We start from the raw sequence: 7,500 nt of genomic DNA on the forward strand, positions 1-7,500 counted from the left end.
GATGGTGGTAAAGCAATGAGAATGATTTTATTTTCAGATACAGAGTGTTAATGAAAGGTGACTGTAAAAAGAGTTTGTAACTAGTAGAAGGTGTTGCAATATTTTTTGTGAAATACATTGTTGCAATTAATTTGATAAGCAATGAAAAGTTTTGACAACTAACTTTATCAAGTATTTGGGTTATAAACAAGCATGGAATTTTGATGGAAGGTTGTAATTTAGATCACGATTTTTTAAAATTCAGATCACGATATTAAAAATGGTAGAGTGTGAATTCATGAAGATAAGGCTGTTATCTCTAATAACTTAACTGAACGCATAGAGGTGTCATTCGTTGGCTCATTGTAAGGAAGTCATTTTTGTGTTAGAATAAAGGAATCTCCATGCGGATATGTGTTTTAAATATCACCAATTAAATTAGCCCTTCGAAATACCTGCCTAATAACAACAAAGTTCTTGTACTAAATTCGCGATTATTTCAAAGCAAGGTATTGTATTTCCAGAGAAATAGGATAACGAAAGGATTAAAGTTATCTAAATTGAAAACTTTCATTAAAATTTCATAAGTGTATGTTCCTAAAACTGAGTTAATAATGACAAACTTATTTTACTAAATTCTTCATAATTTTCAAAATTAATTGAAGGCAAGAAGATATAGTAACGAAGGGGTTAAGGTGATCTAAATTGAAAACTTCAATCAAAATTTCAGGTTAATTTACTTTGGAAACACCAGAGTAATAATGACAAAGTTATTTTATCACCTCCGTGATAATTTAAAAAATTAATTGAAAGGCAGTGTATGTATTACAATAGAAATACGCTAACAGAAATTTTAAATCCTATCTAAATTTAAACCTTCCATGAAAATTTCATTTTCTGTTGCAAACTCCAGCCTAATAACGACAAAGTTATTTTGCTAAATTCTTGATTATTTTCAAAATCAATTCAAAGCAAAGCAGTGTATTTCCAGAGAAATATGGTAACAAAAGCGTCATAGAGATCGAAATTGAAACCTTCCATCAATATTTATTGTGAATTTATGTTCCAAAATACCAAATTAATTACGAAAAAATTATTTTACTAAATTCTTCATAATTTTCAAAATTCATTGAAAGTAAGGTACCGTATTTCAACGGAAATATGGTAGCAACAGGGTTAAAGTGATCTAAATTAAAGCCTTCCATCAAATACTTTTTGAACGTTAACAAAGTTACGTTGCAACATTTTTCATAATTTTCAAAATTAATTGAAAGCAAGGCTGTGTATTTCAAGAGAAATGTGCTAAAGAAAGGGTTAAAGTATTCTAGTACCATTTTCACTGGCCTAATCACTTTCAGTCCCTTTGTATACTAAATATATTGATTTCTTCTATTTGCAAGATAAAGAGAGTGAGCGAGTAAGTGATTGAGTGAGTGAGTGTGTGAATGAGTGAGTGAGTGACTGTGTGAGAAGGAGAGAGAGAGAACAGAGAATAGAGAATTATTAGAGTAAAGTTGTGTGATTAAATGGCGGCCGTGATATTCTCGAGCAACGTAGTTGAAGAGAATTAACTTCAACAACCGGAAAGAGATGAAAGAGAAGAGGATAATGAAGAGAACATCAGGGACGGAATGAAACAAAAGGTAATTCGAATAATAATAATAATAATAATAATAATAATAATAATAATAATAATAATAATAATAATAAAAGTTAAGAGAAGGAGAAATCAGACAAAAGCAGAGTCGAGTATTGTTCATAACGGGCGAGAGAATTGGAACATTAAGATATTGTGAGGTAGGGAACTAGATTTTATAACAACGATACAGCAAGTAAATTTACGAGTTTCTATTTGCTGGTGGTGGTGGTGGTGGTGGTGGTGGTGGTGGTGGCGGTGGTGGTTGGAGGATGGAATGGTTGGGCTGGATGGGTGGGTGTTTGATCGGTCGGGTGCATTATGGTATTATTGTGGGTTGCGTTTGATGGTTGCGGTGGGTGGGTGGGTGTTGTAAACAATGGTTTAATCTCATCTGGATAACGTAGTGTGTAGATGTGAAAGAAGAAGAAGAAGAAGAAGAGGAAGACAAATGAAGAAGAAGAAGAAGAAGAAGAAGAAGAAGAAGAAGAAATTAGACGACGACGACGACGAAGAAGAAGAAGAAGAAATTAGACGACGACGACGAAGAAGAAGAAGAAGAAGAAGAAGAAGAAGAAGAAGAAGAAGAAGAAATTAGACGACGACGACGACGACGAAGAAGAAGAAGAAGAAGAAGAAGAAGAAGAAGAAGAAGAAGAAGAAGAAGAAGAAGAAGAAGAAGACATTAGACGACGACGACGACACGAAGAAGAAGAAGAAGAAGAAGAAGAAGAAGAAGAAGAAGAAGAAGAAAAGGTACCGATAAATTCATTATGAAGAAAGAGGATTTAGGTTAAATAAATGACCTCTGAAAATCTGCATTAGGCTAAAGGAATAAAAGAGATTACGTGAACGAAGATTAGATCTGCCCGGCTCTGTCTATTGATTAACGTGATGATTAGAGGATATCGAACACTGTTTATGATTAAAACCAACTATGTATATGAAAAAAAAAGGAGGCGGAGCGAGGAATGGTACGCGTGAGTGAAGCTAAGTATAAACATAAACGATTTTTGTATTTATCTGTCTTGTGCAATATGGCGTCTGAAATGATTTGGTTGGATTCACTACACTGAAATTATATTGTTTTTTTTTTCTTCTTCCCTGAGTTGTTTCAAATTTACGTGAACTGAAGACAGATGGTATTCGGGCAGGTTGATCATGGTGTTAAATGGCAATTATTCAGCTGAGGAATTTTGTCTGTCCCAATGTGGGATCTTAAAAGGCATGTTGGAAGCAAGGGTTTAAAGTTTAAGCTTTTTCTTCTCCGTCTTCTTATCTTCGTCTTCTTTTTCATGTTGAGTCTCCTTGATTTTTTTCTTTTTCTTCTTGTCCTCTTCTATCTCCTCATTCTTCTTCTTCTTCTTCTTCTTCTTCTTCTTCTTCTTCTTCTTCTTCTTCTTCTTCTTCTTCCTTCTCCTCTTGTCCTCCACTTCTGCCTCCTCCTCATGCCGTCCTCCTCCTCTTCGATCTTCATGTTCTCCTCCTTTTTCTACTCTTCTTCTTTTCCACCTCCCCTCTCCGCCTTCTTCTTCTTATTATTATTATCATTATCATTATTCTTATTCTTCTTCCTCCTCCTCCTCCTCCTCTTGTCCTCCTCGTCCTCCTCCTCCTCGATCTCTATGTTCTCCTCCTTTTTCTTCTCTTCTTCTTTTCCACCTCCCCTCCTCGATCTCTATGTTCTCCTCCTTTTTCTTCTCTTCTTCTTTTCCACCTCCCCTCCTCCGCCTTCTTATTATTATTCCTCCTCCTCCTCCTCCTCCCCTTCATCTCCTTGATCTTCATATTTCACTATCCAGATTAGATTAAACTCCTGTTCTCATCACCTACCATACATTCAATGGTTCCATCCTCCCTACCCAAACATCCACGCAACCATTCAATCACGCAACAGCCCAGCCATCCAACATGACAGTCCACCACCACCGTCACCACCACCACCGTCACCACCACCACCGTCACCACCACCACCGTCACCACCACCACCGTCACCACCACCACTATCACTCTACATTGAAAGTCGTGAATTTACCGCTGTTTCTCAAACTTATTGGGCTTAAGCTAATTATTTATCTCGACAGACAGAGTAAGAGAGAGAGAGAGAAAGAGAGAGAGTGTGTGTGAGGATGAGAGAAAGAAAGCGAGAGAGAGAGAAAAAGAGGGAGCAGGATATATATATATATATATATCTATATATATATCCATATATATACATATACAAAGAGGCAGAACGATACCGAGAGAGAGAGAGAGAGAGAGGAAGAGAGAGAGAAAGAGAGAAAAAGAGATAGATAGATAGATAGAGAGAGAGAGAGAGAGAGAGAGAGAGAGGGAGAGAAAGAGAGTGAAATATAGAGAAAAATGGATAGAAATACCGAGGTTAAGAGAAAACTGACATCAACCTAGGGACTGCATGACTGCATAACTGAAACTCAAGACTTCTAGCCGCCATTTTGTGCAACCACCATATTGTATTCCTTTCTTCGTCTTGAAGGGGCCTCTGTACCTGGGGCCTTTGTACCTGTGTTTCCAATTAGATATTGACTATTGTTCCCGGAAATCAAATATTGTGACTGATGTTATAAAGAATAGATTTAAGTTCAAAACTGACGTCACTATTTCGTCCCAGGTGAGACCTTGTTGAACGGACATATGGAGGCGCTCTTGGCGTGACCATCTCGTTTTACATTGTTTAATGCAACCTTCCTTTTTGTATAACCATATACTATACGTTGAAGGAGTTTGGTTCTTATTGTAAATCGGTATATTCTTTCCAACATGATAAATGTATGTATGTATATATGTGTGTGTTTGTGGAGGCACGTGGCTTAGTGGTTGGAGTGTCGGTCTCATGATCGTAAGATTGTGGTTTCAATACCTGGACCGGGTGACGCGTTGTGTTCTTGAGCAAAACATACCATTTGCACGTTGTTCCAGTCTATTTTGCTGTCAAAAATGAGTAATCCTGCGAAGGACTGGCGTCCCGTCCAAGTGGGGTATATATACCCCATGGACACCGCGAAACCGGCCCTTATGAGCCGGTATGACTCGGGAAGGAACTTTACAATTCTTTTAATATCTATGTTTGTACTAAAGAAGGAAGCTGGCAGAATCGTTAGCACACCGGACAAAACACGGTGTTTCATCTATAGCTATGTTCTGGGTTCAAATTCCGCTCAGGTCGACTTTACTTTTCATCATTTCGAGGTCGATAAAACAAGTAATAGTCGTGCACTGAGGTCAATGTAGTCGGCTTAAACCCTCCTCCGAAATTACAGGCCTTCTGCCAAACTTTGAAACCAACATACACACACATCAACCATCACATACACACAATCACTGACACACACATATATAGGCATGATATATGTGTAAAAATGAATATTTACACACATTCAGATACACATAGATACATACATACATACATACACATATATCTATGTGGTTTTATGAATAAATGTGTATGCATGTATGTATGCATGTATGTTTGGATGTGTATAGCTATGCACGCATATATGTATTATATACATATACATATAATATATATGTGATTGTACATGCATGTATAGATATATAAACGTCTAAATATATAGACACACACATGAATATATGTATATTTATATATGCATATATACATATGTATACGTGTTTACATATATACTTGTGTATATATATATATATATATATATATATATATATATATGTGTGTGTGTGTGTGCGTGTGTGTGTGTGTGTGCGTGCGCGTGTATGTCTATGTCTATGTCTGTATATATATATATATATATATATATATATATATATATACGTACATATATATGTGTGCATATAAATATATACATGTTTATCTGTATATATATGTGTGTGTGTGTGTGTGTGTGTGTGTGTGTGTGTGTGTCCCGCCATATGTCATACATCGTAGACGTTGTTTAAAAAACAATGCCTATATCCTGTCGACTTGTTTAGATGTTCAATGGTATCAGACGTAATATCATTGAAATATCCGGTAAATGATAAATGAAACTGGAAATTAATTAGAGCAATATAAACACAAATGCGCGCGCACGCATACACAAACACACCTCCACACGCGCACACATATGTGCACACCCGTGCACACAAGCACGCGCGCGTAGCAAAATAAAATAACGATTATCAATAGAGAAAAGAAAATAGTTATAAATCATTTCGTATTGATCTGTTTAAGTTTTGTTTACTTTTCATATTTAATTAAATCTTGACGTTCTGTTATTATTTCTTTGTTTATTTCGAAAGATAATGCTATCATTTATTTCCTACTTAGATGGAAAAAAAAAATACACGCACACATACACATACACAAAAAAAAACAAACAAACGAAAAACAAAGCTGCAAATATGTGTAAAGGTGTAGGAAAAGAGTACGTGTGGAGGTTTATTCTGGTGTTAAGGGTTTGTTCGTATAATCATCATTGTCACTAGTATCTGCATTTGGGATATTCATTTCTAGGGATTTTATACTTGGTCTATGGTACGTAACCCAGAAAACAAATATTCGGCGGCCATACTGGAGCACAGACTTGGAGAGTTTTAGGCTATTCATTTTTACAAGATACACGGCCGTGTGGTAAAATTATGTATGTGGTTAGATAATGCTGTGTGGTTAAATAATGCTTATCAACTGCATCTGAAGACATAGTATATAAAATTTATTTGCATAATATTTGAATAATATCTGACTGTGTAATTTTAATATATTTCACTAAGTAAGGTAGCGAGCTGGCAGAAACGTGATCACGCCGGCCGAAATGCTTAGCGTTATTTCGTCTCGCGTTACGTTCTGAGTTCAAATTCCGCCGAAGTCGACTTTGCCTTTCATCCTTTCGGTGTCGGTAAATTAAGTACCAGTTACGCACTGGGGTCGATGTAATGGACTTAATCCCTTTGTCTGTCCTTGTTTGTCCTCTTTATGCTTAGCCCCATTGTGGGCAGCAAAGAAATAAGAAACGTTAGCACGCCGGGCGAAATGCTTAGCGGTATTTCATCTGCCGTTACGTTCTGAGTTCAAATTCCGCCGAGGTCGACTTTGCCTTTCATCCTTTCGGGGTCGATAAATTAAGTACCAATTACGCACTGGGGTCGATATAATCGACTTAATCCGTTCGTCTGTTCTTGTTTGTTCCCTCTATGTTTAACCCCTTGTGGGGGCAATAACGAAATAGGTATTTCGTCTGTCTTTATGTTCTGAGTTCAAATTCCGCCGAGGTCGACTTTGCCTTTCATCCTTTCGGGGTTGATAAATTAAGTACCAGTTGCATACTGGGGTCGATCTAATCCACTGGACCCTTCCCCTAAAAATTTTGGGCCTTGTGCCTCGAGTTAAAAAAAACATATTCCACTAAGTAAAAATTCACTTTATTCGATAGCTTATCATTAGCCCTTTTGTGTTTGAAAGGGAAATCATTTTTAACGGTTCTTCACTATCGTTGAAAGATTTATATATTTCCACCAAGGATTCTTTCCGAAGCATCGAACCAATTATAGGTTTCTCTTAACATACAGTCAATACGATTAGAATGAAATTCTTCAGCAACATAGGAACATATTAAATGGAGAGAGTGTCAAATGCATTTTATGAGAACAGTGTTTGGATGATCTAATTTCATTAACGTGTAGAGAGAGAATTATTAACAGCTCAAAGGGTAGAAACTCCATCTGTTGCAATAGCTAAACAGTTTTTAATATTAATTCTATCATTACTGATGAATTTTTTTCACACAATTTGTCGTAACACTTCGTCAGAGCTTCTGCAATAGAAATTAATCCCAAAATTGTTATACAATTTTATTTTCTGGTTTATGGATACACGTAACGCATACACATAGATAGCGTTTACAAGCAATATC

Source organism: Octopus bimaculoides, chromosome 25 (assembly GCF_046866305.1).
Source record: "Octopus bimaculoides isolate indiv1 chromosome 25, ASM4686630v1, whole genome shotgun sequence".
NCBI classification, from domain to species: Eukaryota; Metazoa; Mollusca; class Cephalopoda; order Octopoda; family Octopodidae; genus Octopus; species Octopus bimaculoides.